This window comes from Triticum dicoccoides, chromosome 2A (assembly GCF_002162155.2).
Source record: "Triticum dicoccoides isolate Atlit2015 ecotype Zavitan chromosome 2A, WEW_v2.0, whole genome shotgun sequence".
Taxonomy (NCBI): Eukaryota; Viridiplantae; Streptophyta; class Magnoliopsida; order Poales; family Poaceae; genus Triticum; species Triticum dicoccoides.
Window position 1 is genome coordinate 405,088,974 of NC_041382.1, and position 13,755 is coordinate 405,102,728.

The 13,755-nt window shown below is 49.1% G+C and overlaps 1 long non-coding RNA gene across 3 annotated transcripts; it reads left to right on the forward strand.

Moving 5' to 3' along the window:
• Positions 1-8,288: 8,288 nt before the first annotated feature.
• Positions 8,289-12,211, forward strand: LOC119354709. 3 transcript variants are annotated; one of them, XR_005171187.1, is made up of 7 exons: positions 8,289-8,546; positions 8,656-8,874; positions 8,953-9,017; positions 9,557-9,695; positions 9,769-9,862; positions 10,766-10,875; positions 11,868-12,211. It is a non-coding gene; the product is annotated as an uncharacterized LOC119354709 (long non-coding RNA). The 3 variants fall into 3 exon arrangements; XR_005171186.1 differs by having other exon boundaries at positions 8,290-8,546; positions 8,976-9,017; XR_005171185.1 differs by having other exon boundaries at positions 8,290-8,546; positions 8,656-9,017.
• The last annotated feature ends 1,544 nt before the right edge of the window (positions 12,212-13,755 follow it).

Sequence of the window (13,755 nt, forward strand, 5' to 3'; positions counted from 1 at the left end):
AGCAACCACTTCGTTTACAGTATCTTCAGATAACCACCTAGCTTCAATTTTTTTCCCCGGAACGACGTCTAATCTGGCCTGTCTTATAATATTCCGTGTCAACCAAAATAGGCCTATGGTCAGACCTGTAGTGCTTCTCATGGATGATTGCAGCATTGGGATAATCTAAAGTCCATTGACTATTACACACAGCACGATCCAGTCATTCACGAACATCAGCGCGTCTCCAGGTGTATTTATCCCCAATATAGTCCATATCCTGAAGCTCGCAGTCATTTAAACAGTCTCTAAATGCCTTAAGCATAGGCACTGGGCAGGGGTTTCCTCCCTCTTTTTCTGAATTTAGCTTAATCTCATTGAAATCACCTAGTACTATCCAGGGCATCTGATGCTGCCGGTGAAGGTCTCTTAAACAAGACCAAGACAAGTGGCGGTCCTCCCAAGCTGGCTCACCATAGAAACCAGTTAACCTCCACTTCACATTATCACTAGACACAAAAACCACATCTATACAGTTGGGCGACACATATTCAAACTCAACTTTATTATCATCATTCCAGAACATTACAAGACCCCTGGAACGACCATCACTACTTTCATGAACTAATAAAAATTGAAAACCTAATTTACAGCGGAGACTCTCCGCTTTATTCTTATCGAGATGTGCCTCAGCCAAAAACAAGATATCTGGCCTAACCTGCTCTTGGAGATCCAAGAGCGACCGGACTGCCGCCTGAGAGTTCATCCCGCGGCAGTTCCAACCGACGATTTTCATTGTTCCCGGACAGGCTCCAGCGCGGAGCCCGCCGATCCTGGATCCACCAAGGTGCCCTCAGCAGAAATAATCCTGCTTTGTCCTTCCCTAGCGCCTTTCTCCTCCCCAACAGATTCACGTCTTTTCTCTATGTACTCCTCTTCCCCATCCTCCACCTCTTCTGTAACATGCTTGACCAAACCATCTACACCTATTACAGTTTCAACCCGTTCCATACACACACGCTTGCAGGAGATACTAATCTCATCATTAGTGTACCCCATACTTTCAGCACTATTGTTTTCAAAAGAGAAAACCAAATCGCTTCATGTAGGCACCAACCCTTCCCCAACCCTTCTCTTTCTCCCTGAATCGCGTTCGCGTTCCTGCATAGCAGATGCTCCTTTGGGACTGGGCATTTCTCCACTAATGGTCTGATTAGCATGAGCATTTAAGAAAAAATTCGTTACTCCAATGCTTCTCACTGCTTCAAACACTTCCCTTTCTTCTCTGTGCATCCTCTTCCAACGGCTCGATGAAGATTCGTAGTGGCGTGACGGCTTGACGGAGATGTACTTGTAGCTTGCTGGAGCTCCAGCAGCCCCAAGCAGAAGGCGAGCCTGGCCCACCTGGCCAGGCCTAGCACCAGAGATGAGTGAGCCGACGTGCTGGGCTGCTGAAAGGCCAACAGCAGTGGCACTTCCCGAGGCTGCTATAGCCACGGGAGTGACAATATCAGCCGCCCTCACCAGATTAGCTCTACCCACATGAGTGGCCTCTCATGCCGTGGGAATGACAGCATCAGCCATCCCCACAAGCACGCCAGCAGCTTCAGTACGCCCACGACCCTCCGGGCCAGGCGAGTTGTCCGCAGCCTGTCCCCTCCCCGCGGGATTCCTAGCAGAAGGGACGATTGCCCCCGCAACGTACTGTTCAACAGGAGCAGAGTTCATGCCCGACGTCTCCCGGCCAGCCGCAATGTTAGAGGTCTCTCCCACTGGAGAAACCATAAGCTGCTTGACGGCCGTAGTCACCACATTGATGACCACATCCAGGACCTTGGCTTGGAGCTTCTCAGTCTCTTCTTCTTTCTCCAACTCCCCCGGTGCCAACATTCCTTCAAACTCCAAAGAACAGCGCACCGGACCCAAAGACTGCGCTGAACTATTGAGGCTTCTCTCTTTCCAGATTGGGAGGGCCTTGATGTTGGAGGAGAAGACCGCTGTACGCTGCTCCTTAGGAATGCTGCAAAACTTCTCTGTGGTATGACCCAACAGTCCACAACAAAAACAAAAATTTAGGAGTTTTTCATATTTTACGAAGTACTTCAGAACATTGGAAGTTCCAGTTGGGGTGGCAGTGATGTATGACTTGATGGGACGATGTACCGGCATGTCAACACGCACGCGGAGGTGCTTATCAACGATCAGCTTGTTCTTATGGGCGACGGCGATGACGGTACCCAGCTTCTTTCCCAACTCCCTGCCCATCTCCTCCGACTTGAGTTCGTACGGGAGCCCCTGAATCTTCCCCCACACTCGGATGGAGTCGAGACGGACATCACTTGCATTGCCTGTACCGTCGAAAGGCGCGAAGATGACTCCGTCATTGTGGCAGTGCCACGGCCCAGCCCTAAGCACATGGAGCCTATCACCCTCCTGCACAAAGTGTAGGATGAACCTGCCGTCTCCGCTTATGTAGCGCCCCGAGACCGATGTGCCAGGTGTCCTCCAGTTATTCGCTGTTGTTACCATGTCATTTGCTTGCGTGTTGCATCTTATCATGTCATCATGTGCATTGCATCATCATGTTTTCAAAACTTGCATCCGTCCGGGTTCTCCCCATTCCTTCCGTTGTCCGTTCTGAGTTCAGACACACTTGCACGCGCCCGCGGCACCTTCGAAATATTATTTTATAAGTGGCCGGAAAATGTTCTCGGAATGGGATGAAAGTTGGCGTGTGGTCTTATTATAGTGTAGATAGACCGCCTGTCAAGTTTCATCACATTCGGAGGTCGTTTGACGCCCCAACGTTTAACTATAGCGACAATATAGTCGGTCTAACGTCGGACGTTTTCGGTCTCCGTAAACAGTCGCCGGGCCTCTCCTCTTCTCTCTTCTCAGACTTTTGCCTTTTGCACTACCTACCGCCAGGCCCAACCTAATCTCTCTCGTCAGATCACAGCCCCCCTCGCGCGCGTCCGAAAGTTGTCCCGAACCCGACCCGGATTGTCACCACCGTTGTGTCCGGATCATCCCCAAACATCTACAAAACGTCTCCGTTTTCTCATTTGGGCTCCCTAGCCTATTTTTCCCGACCGTCCGATTACAATCGGAGGGACGGATATGCCCCTACCAAAATTCCACTTGCCATATATTAGACCACCCCCCTAACCAACTCAGTCTAACCCTAGTCTAACCCAGTCCCATCCGCGCCGCCACCGCTCTCATTCTTCCCCTCGGGATCCATCCCCACCAACCGCAGCCTCCGACCAGATCCCTGATTTTCCGCGCAGCCGCCCGAGCATCTCGATGGATCGAGTGATTCGCGTCCAAGGACAGCCCCTGCTCATGCCCCGAGCCTCCCGTCGTCCAGGAGCACGAGCTCCATCGCCTCGCTGCCTCTAGCAGGAGCATCCCCATCGCCGGCCTCCAGGACCTCTGCTCCTCCTCTTTATCTCCTTCTCCTCCCTCTCTGGATTTCTTCTCTCTCATGTACCTCGCTCTCCCGTCGTCGTCTGCCTGCAGGGAACGAGGAGCACGGCGCCCGACGCCATGGCCGGCCTCGATCTTGTCCCCAACGCCGCCCCTGAGCTCCATCCGCGCCGGATCCCCCTCTTCGCCCCCGCGCCAAGCCCTGCCTCGCCGGAGATCCTCGCCTACCGCCGGGATCCGCTCGCCACCTCGCCGACCTGCAGCTTCCCGCGCCTGCCGGCCCCTCCGCAAGTCCCCCGCGCTGCCTCCTTCTGTTCGAGCGAGGGAGAGGAGCGGCGACTCTTCTGCATCGAGCCGCTCTGACTCAAGCGCTCGCGTTGACCCAGCACTCGTTGACCGTGCCCAGCTCCACCTCAGCCCGCGACCAGCAGCGCGCGTCGACCGGCCCAGCTTCGCCTCTGCCAGGCTCTCCTCCAGCAAGGCCCCTCAAAGCCCAGCCGTCTGCCTCGTCCAGCCCAGCACCAACCGGGCCAAGCCCAGTGTGAGAAGCCCCCCTCCAGCCCCTGTGCATTGTTGGGCCTGTCCCAGATTTCAGCCCAGTAGTGTTTTTTTTCCAGTCTGTGCGAATTTAGCTATTATCCGCAGGACTGCATATTTACAGATTGCACCCTCATGTTCATGCATTTAATATCTCACAAACCGTGCATCGAATTAAAATAAGTTATATATGAAACTTGCTTAGAATTTTGTGTAGATTAATAATTTGCCACTTTCATCTATGTTTAAAATGTTTAAAATGCTATTTGTTTAAATTTGCTTAATAACTTGCTAAAATGATTTATTTCATAACTAAATAACCGTAACTCGGAATTTAATAAAGTTTATATGTAAATGGGATGGAAAAATGCCTAGTTTAACACGGTGGCCTTACTTTGCATGTTTAATAACTCTAAAATTATGTTTAGGGCACAACAGTGCCAAACCGTAAAATAGGCACATGAGGTTTTTTCCGGACTTGTTGCTTGTTGCTTCCGGCCTCATTTAAACTTGACTAGATAGGTAGTTTTCATTTGCTTCACCCTCTTGCCATGCTAACAAAATTTAATATTGATGGGTACATAAACGAGATCGAACTAAATAACTTGTTGTGGTGTTCCGTCAATATGCAACTCGTTGCATATTGAGCTCCACTTAACTTGTAGTTTTGTTTGTGCCCTTTGCCATGCCATGCATATTTAAACCGGACATGCATCATACTTGGTTGTGCATCATGCCATGATTATGTGTTGGTTGTTTATTATGTTGTGTGCTTCTTTCCGGTGTTTGCTTCCTCGGGTTGGTTCCGGTAACGTTGCGTTTGTGAGGACCCGTTCGACTACGCCCGTTTGTCTTCTTCATGGACTCGTTCTTCTTCCTTGCGGGATTTCAGGCAAGATGATCATACCCTCGAAATCACTTCTATCTTTGCTTTGCTAAATGCTCGCTCTTTTGCTATGCCTATGCTACGATGCCTACCACTTGCTTATCATGCCTCCCATATTGTTCAGCCAAGTCTCTAACCCACCTTGTCCTAGCAAACCGTTGTTTGGCTATGTTACCGCTTTGCTCAGCCCCTCTTATAGCGTTGTTAGTTGTAGGTGAAGATTGAAGTTTTTTCCTTGTTGGAACATGGAGATGTTGTTCCTTGTTGGAACATGTTTACTTGTTGGGATATCACAATATATCTTATTTAATTAATGCATCTATATACTTGGTAAAGGGTGGAAGGCTCGGCCTTATGCCTGGTGTTTTGTTCCACTCTTGCCGCCCTAGTTTCCGTCATATCGGTGTTATGTTCCCGGATTTTGCGTTCCTTACGCGGTTGGGTAATAATGGGAACCCCTTGACAGTTCGCCTTGAATAAAACTCCTCCAGCAATGCCCAACCTTGATTTTACCATTTGCCACCTAGCCTTTTCTTTTCCTTGGGTTCTGCAGACTCAAGGGTCATCATTATTTTAACCCCCCCGGGCCAGTGCTCCTCTGAGTGTTGGTCCAAACTGTCAGCCGCCGGTGACCACCATGGGCAACTCTGGGCTGGCCTACCGGAAGTTAAGACAATCTGAGTGTATCCTGAGAACAAGATATGTGCAGCTCCTATCGGGATTTGTCGGCACATTCGGGCGGTGTTGTTGGATTGGTTTTAACTTGTCGAAGTGTCTTGTAGAACCGGGATACCGAGTTTGATCGGAATGTCTCGGGAGAAGGTCTATTCCTTCGTTGACCGTGAGAGCTTGTCATGGGCTAAGTTGGGACACCCCTGCAGGGATTTGAACTTTCGAAAGCCGTACCCGCGGTTATGGGCAGATGGGAATTTGTTAATGTCCGGTTGTAGAAAACCTGAAGTTGACCTTAGTTAAAATACATCAACCGCGTGTGTTACCGTGATGGTCTCTTTCCGACGGAGTCCGGGAAGTGAACACGGTGTTGGAGTAATGTTTGACGTAGGTTGTTCTAGGATCACTTCTTGATCATAATTTCACGATCGTGCTTTGCCTTCTCTTCTCGCTCTCATCTGCGTATGTTTAGCCACCATATATGCTAGTCGCTTGCTGCAGCTCCACCTCATACCTTTTACCCTACCTATAAGCTTAAACAGTCTTGATCGCGAGGGTGTGAGACTGCTGAGTCCCCGTGACTCACAAATACTTCCAAAACCAATTTGCAGGTGCTGATGATATCGTGCAGGTGACGCAACCAAGCTCAAGGAGGAGCTCGATGAAGATCTTGTCCTTTATGTCGTTTCGTTCTAGTTGATCAGTAGTGGAGCCCAGTTGGGGTCGATCGGGGACCTTTGTCGCATTTGGGGTTCTTCTTTTATTTTGGTTCCATAGTCGGACTTGATTGTATCTGGTTGATGTAATGCTTTTATTCCTGTAATTGTGTGAAGTGGCGATTGTAAGCCAACTATGTATCTTTTTCCATTGTGTATTACATGGCTTGTGTGAAGATTATCTCACTTGCGACATTGCTTTCTATGCGGTTTTGCCTCTAAGTCGTGCTTCGACACGTGGGAGATATAGCCGCATCGAGGACGTTACAGCTTACTACCCGCTGGACCGTCACCTCGCCACGGATCCGCCATGGTCCCCTGAGATCACGGACGATGGCGTCGGGGTCAGCAGGGTACGGCGAGAGGAGTCGTCCAACGAGCAGCCTCCCCGCAGTGGAGCGCCGGGCTGCCGCGAAGTCGATGATGACTGGGGCATCTTCCTCATCCGGGGACACGAAAGCAACCGCCTTACCGGCTCGCTGCAGAGGCGGAGTAGCCCCTGGAGCGATGAAGCCGATTGTGGCTTCCGGGGTGGTCAACACAGGACGAGCTCCACCTCCGCGCTTGCAGGGCGTCCTGGAGCCCGAGGCATCCTTCCCCAGGGACGGGGGCACACTCCAGCCCCCCATAGATGCACCTGCCTCCTGACTCTCCAGCACTCCTGCACCATCGGACGCCACAGTGGTTGCTGGCGTCGGACGCATGATCGGCGCAGTTTCCCCACTTGGCCCTTCTTCTCGAACAGTCAAACCAGGGGTGTCCTGGATGGGCTCATCATGGCTCGACATGGAATTCTAGATTTTTGTTAGAGGGGAAAACACCCAGACAGACGAAAGAGGCGAAGTCGAACAGAGACGAAGAACATGGCTTCTAGTCTGGCCACTCAAAAACTCCCCCCGCCCCCCAAATTCCGCCTCATAATCCACACGAATAATTCCCAAATCGGATGTAATGCAGGCATAATCATCGGTGAGAAACCTCCCATTGAACTTTCGAATTGACTCACCCGTAAGAATTCCTTTCCGTTTTACTCCATTAATCTCCAGATTTGGTGGGAGAGCATTGGGAGCCAACGGAATCAGCGGCTCTTCCACCGATGGACTCTCCTTAATCTCTTTCTCAGCATCCTTAAAGGACTTGGATCCACCTCCCAAGAACTCCGCCGCCCGCTCCCTCAGTTGCCTCAGACAGGCCTCCGGGTCCTTCGCGCGACGGAGGAGCTCGACCCCGCGCCGCTTGATGGTGCGCCACTCCTGGGGGGAGAGGCCACCGCCTTCCGACCACCGCCCATGGTCAGCCCCACGGGCCACCTTGGCCGGCGTCGTAGCCATCCTTCAGCGCCGGCAGCGCCGGCGTATCGCCCTGGCAATCGCCAGATCCCCTTTTTCCTCTTTACAAGTTTGGGATTAGATTATCACATTAGGTGCAAGTTAGGATAACTGGTGTGCTATTAGGGCATGTACAATGGAAGCACTACCTACCTAATGCCTCACCATTGCCACGTAGAAAAGTAGCAGGGAAACAACGGTCCAAAAATCCACTGCCCAACGCAGCAATAGCCTCAGCCGGCCAACTTTTTTACCACTCGTATTTCTCTCTCCTGCTTTACCAGATCTCAGCCCCACGCTTCCTTCAGCTTCCTCTCGTCTTTTTTTGCCTCGCTGCACTTTTGTCAGACAGGAGCCGGCCTCCTCTGCAAGATCCCCCTTTAGCCTGCAAGCAGCACAAACAGCAATCGAGGACCACCCGAACCGACATGGAGAGCTGAGGCATCCGTCCAGCCTGTAGAGTTGGACATGCCCTTACCTCTTTCGGTTGCTCATGGAGTTACAGCGTCGCAGTCGTTCTGCCAGGGAGGTGGAGCCAGTCCGTCTCACCCCACGTTCTCTGTACCGGGGACCGTGCTGCCGCGGGGCCCATCTTTTTCATTTTTCTTGACTAGCTCTTGATTACCTATGTACCTGCCGTTGGGTCCGCATGCTGTGTGCCCCACTTGCCAGTGAGTTGGGTTCTCCCACCCGTTGGTGTGTCCCTGCGAGCCAGATGGCTTGGTACTGTATCGAGAGAGATCCTTGGTCCTATCCTTCCCCAGCGTTTCCATTCAGCCGCTCGCCGCTTCTCCGTCAATGCGCTCCGCTTCACCATTGCTGTACGCCGCCAGCGGGGAGACGTCCGTCCGCGGTCGTGTGGTGCTTTCCGGCCGGACAGACGCGGTCTCGGCGTCGTCCTCGTCCGTGGCGGAGAGGGAGAGGGGGCCCGTCGACGCCATCTTTCTCGGCGCCGACTTCGCCCAATCAGCCTCCTGCCTTGTCGTCTCGCTTGGCGAGGTTAGTCCGCTCCCCTGCTTGATGCGATTTCCAAGGAAGAAGACACAGTTTTGTGTTGGTTGGGAACATCTCGATCGGCATTGATTTGATTCGATTTTGGTTCGTGCAGCCAGCGGCGTGCGGTGTGGTTCATGGCGTTGGTGGAGTCCAAGGCCGTGGCCTTACGTGCATCGTGTTCGTTCGACCCATGGAGGGTGTGTTGCGGTCCACCATGAAGGGCGGCGGCGCGGGCGGCGAAGAATCGAGAGCCCGAGCAGCGACGCCGACAAGCGCGCCAGTTCGTTGCTAATCTCGGTCACCGGTGGTTTTGTTTTGTCTACGGCATCGGGTTGCTTCCTGCTCCCTTCTTCTTCCATCCTCTTTCTTCCTTTGCTTCGCTAAATCCTTCTTTCGTCTTGCTCCTTAGATTTCTGTCCTCGTCCTCTGCAGGTGTTGTGATGTTTCTCGCTCTGGGTTGCCTTCAGCGTTGAGGTGAGAAAATTAGCCCCCTTTTCTTGCTGCCCTACTATTCGATGAAATGCTTGTGCCCTGATGGATTAGTTTTTCCTTTGTGTTCCTTCTGCTTCCTGCTTCTTGCATGCTTTGCAGTTTTTTCTTTCTCATGTTGTTGATTGGTCGTGGCTGTACTTAAGGTACCTTCTTCTCGATCTAGATGTGTGCACGAGAAGTGTACGTGCACGCCAACAACTGTATTTCAATGGCTTAGTTTCATGTGCCAGATCGCTGTTTCCCAATTTATACCAGGCTGGTTACAGTCGTTCCACTGGACCATCTATTTAGTATGGTACCTATAGGCTTTCCTATTCCCATCTTCCTACTATAATTATATTTGATGTATATGAGAGGCATTTTTTAAGAAGATCAACGCACATCACATTTGGTAATTGCCAGCCGCTGCTTACCAAATATAATTAAATTAACCGCTTGCTAAACCCATCAGTGCCAGTTCTTTACCATTAGTTTGTTTCATAATTACAACTATTTCTCATGAAATGATGCCCTTTGTGCAGATGCAATTCACACACCACATAAACCATGTGTTGTGCTCTTTATTGGTTCATTGGTTGTGGTAGCTGCGGGGCTGGCGGCCGCATTCGGGGTTGGAGATGGCACGAGATGCGGAGCTGCCTTGTGCCATTCTTTCGCAAGGTGATGTTTGCTCCCATTTGTGGCTTGGTTTGTTAGATTAATTGGACTTGTGCTTAACTAGCAGTTCTTACAGATTTGTGCTTGCATTAAGAAGAAAAAGCTACCATGCTAGATTAGTTGATCCAAGGCTGAAGTTGCATACCAAAATAATCTTGAGAAATTTAAAGGTGAGTTCTGTTAGAAGTACCTTAAGCCTTTTTATTTTCATATTTTTTTTTGCGCACTCATTTAATGCCACTTGCAAGCTGAAGTAGAAAGTATCACAAAGATCTTGATGACTTATGTTGTTATTGCTCATAATATATTAAAGGGTAATTAGGTGGCCTATTAGGAAATAATCAGTTGGTGAGTGCGTAATATAATTATAGTGTGTCATAGATATTACCAGAATGTTCAGAATTGGGATATTGAGGCTTAAGCTAAGGCATGCTGGCCACTTTGATAATTGAGACTCAAATGGACAGGTTCCATAAATAATAAACATACCTCATATACTGGTGGTCAGTAAACCAACTACTAAGATGGGCAGGGTCCATAAACAGTTGAACTTGTGGTAATCTTCAACACCTATCTCTTGATTGTGTGTATGTGTCTCTTATGCCTCAAGTCATTGATAACAAAAGTACTTTGAATTACCTTTTGATGTCCCCTTTCAGTTCACCATGGTACTAGCAGACAGGCTTCTTGGTTGATTATGCATTTGTGTGTCATTTGCTTGATGTGCTTCCTGTACTAGCAAAAGGCTTCCTATGTTTCTATAATTCTCGCACACGCAGTTCCGGTTGTTGTCCTCGGTATGCAGGTTTATGCTTTCATTGCGGCGAGAAATGGGTTTTTGTTAATCTAACGTTCTCTCTGTTTGCTGTACTGCTTGGAGCCTTTGACCTTTGGACTCCTGTCATTTATGTTTTAAATCAGATTATTTATAGTAAAGGTACGGTTAGCTAGCTTATTGTGCGAGTTAAACTTCAAGGAATAAAGCAAATTCTTGCGTAGTCTTAGGTATTGACTGTACCAATACAGTTTTATCTTGAGTGCTCAATGTGGTCTTTGTATTCTCTGATTTGCAGACCAGATACAGATGGTTCAGCAAAGAGGGACTCAAGTTTGGAACCACCACACAGATAAGGCCATGGAACAATAGTGTGTGGCTATTCTGTGTAATGTTTATCTCATCGGGGTATGCCTCCGTCTCACTGGCAAAGGCTCGACTTGCCTGTCACATATTTGTTTTCTTTGTTGCCCAATATGTGAGATTGGAGTGTGTTGAGTATGCAATCCTGATTACAGTAAAAAGTATATATTATACAGTCTATCGCACATGTTTGGTTTGGACGGGGCCTGCAGGTGGTGGTTATGATTTTGTTGCCATTCGATGATTTCTTCAAATGATTTAGAGTAAATCCACCATTTGCTGATTCTTGCTTTTCTGGTTCTACCTCAAGTAGAAAATCTCTCATGGTTCTACTTATATCTAATGTGGAAAAGCGAATATTATCTGCTGATGAGTTTGTTGCTGTTTGGTACTGGCCATATTATTTCCCTAGAGTTGTAAGAACTAAAGACTTTATATCTACCCTATGATTATGTGTCATGGATATTTTATCGATTACAAGTTTGATTTCTTTTTCTTCAACATGGTTGGTTTAGTTTCTCACCTTGGCTAAAAATTTAGGTTGGAATGTTGCTGGTCCAGCCTATGTTGATAATGTATCTGCCATAATGTGATTATGGCAGAAAAATATTTATTTGTTATATACCTGCAGCTCACTTTGTTAATTTCCACGAGACAATTTCATGTTTGCATTTTAATTGCACTCCCTCCATTCTTGAAAAGAAGGCATATAAGTTGTGCGCAAAGCCAAACAATGTAAAGTTTGGCCAAGTTTATCCAAAAAAGTTATACGCCTTCTTTTGAAGCACGGAGGGAGTACTTAATTACTTAGATTATACTGCACATGCAGTTTATTTCTGCTTCTGCTTCTACTTCTACTTTATTTTTGTACTTAAATTTAAATTATTTCTGCACCTGCTTTTATTTTAATGTCAGAGATGTTTTATAAACTATAAATTTGTATTTCTGCTTCTACTCACCTACAGTTTAATTAAGTGCTTTATCTGCTCGTGGAGCTATGTCACTATTGCATTGGGCTAAGGTTTGATTGCTTGCAGGGATATGTCAGGGTGTAAGTGCAGACTCGTTATCGATGTTGAATACCGGAGTAAGAATGATGATCAATATAATGTTGTAATGAACCTGCATGCTATAGCATTATATCAGGATATATTGGTTAGGCACATACTTTTTTGACAGTGGTTTAGAAAGGTGTGATTTTCAAATGTAGTTGCCTATTAGTTTTTTTAGTTTTCTTTTGTTGATTTCTCTTTTACTTAGTGTTTGCCGAGTAAGAGAATTTTTTAACTTGAATATCAGAATAATTGTTTTTGAACGTTGGAAGATCAGAACATTACTGATAGAAGAATGAATTATATCCTGAAAGTTGGTTACATTACCACGATGGTTGGAATATAATTTAGACTTTGTTCCCACTGAACATGAGAAGCTGCCTGGATGATGAGATCATATATGAGTGTAACGCCCCGAGACCGACGCTCCAGAAGACTTCCAGTTACTCCGAGTTTCGTCGTGTGATTTGTTTTATTTGTTGCATTCATCCTTGCATCATGTGCATTGCATCATGTCATCATGCCATCATATCATTAATTTTTTAAAACCTCAACTAAATAAATTGCATAGATCTTTTGATCTATTTAAACCGAGGGAACTCACATGGTGACTTCTCTTTATAATATACCCTCCCGATATTTAGGGAGCTATATTATAAAATATTCCATTGTTTCGGAAATCACCATAACACACTTGCAAATAATTCTCCATGCCTTTGTTATCTCACTTCTTGGTCTCTAACTCTGCCCATAAATTATTTCATCATTTTCCGGAGCTCCACCAAAAATCCGAACATTTTTGGACCTTCCTTTCTTCTCCTTTCTTCCTTGATTTATTTTCTATTTTCAGAAAATATAAGAGAGGGAGAAGAAGCCCAGCAGCCTGTAACCTAGCCGGCCTCTTAGGCCCATTTGCCTGGAGGCCCAGCCGACCCCTCTAACCCTAGCCGCCAGGAGACCGATCCCCTCCTCTCGATCTCTCCCTCCACTCTCTCCCTACGCCGCCACTTGCCCGAACCCCTCTGCCCGATCCCCATCCATCTCTCCCTCGTCCTCCCCTTCGCCCGCATCGCGCCCGTCCCATCACTCGCCCGACCCCCATCTCCTCTGCGCCGCAGCCTCGTCAGCGCCGGCTCCCGTCGCCGCTGCCTTCTTCCAGCGCCGCCGCGCCATCTTCTTCGGGCGCTCGAGCACGAGCTCATCCCCGCCGCGCCAAGCCCCTCCCCATCGACCATCGTGCCGGCACCCAAGCGCGTCGCCCGTGCTCCTTCCCCGCTTCAGACGCCTCGCCGTCCGTCTTTTCGCTGGAACGCGTGCCCGAGTCCGTTCGACTCTGCCGGCCGCCGTGACCGCCTTCCCCGCCTTCGCTCGCCATCTCCGACAAGTGCAGGCGTCGGTGAAGCCCCACAGCGCCTTCTCCAGCTCGTCGTCGACCTCGCCCTGCCTCTGCCGTTTCGCCGGATGCCTTCCCTGTTGCTGGGGACCTCGGATCCACCCGTTCCCCGTCTCCGGCGCCGTGCTAGGCCGCCACCTTCGCCTCACTGCTGCTGCTGCCCTCTGCTGCTCTCCTTGAGCGTGCCCGCTTCCTGCCGCTGCTCACGCACCGCCTGTCCTTGCTGCTGCCCACTCAAGGCCCTCGTGTTGCTTCGTTTCGGTGACCATATGGACCGCCAAGTTCGACTACGATCCTCGAGACCATCGGGTTGCACGCCAACATGAGTACGACCACAGACGGCTACCTGCGGATGGATTTCGTCAAGTTCAACGACGACCCGTGAAGCACATGGGTACGCCAAGTTCCTCTACCGACGCCGTGTACGACTACATCCGAGGTGGATTTCGTCAAGTACCCCTTCGGATGCGCCGAGATCGA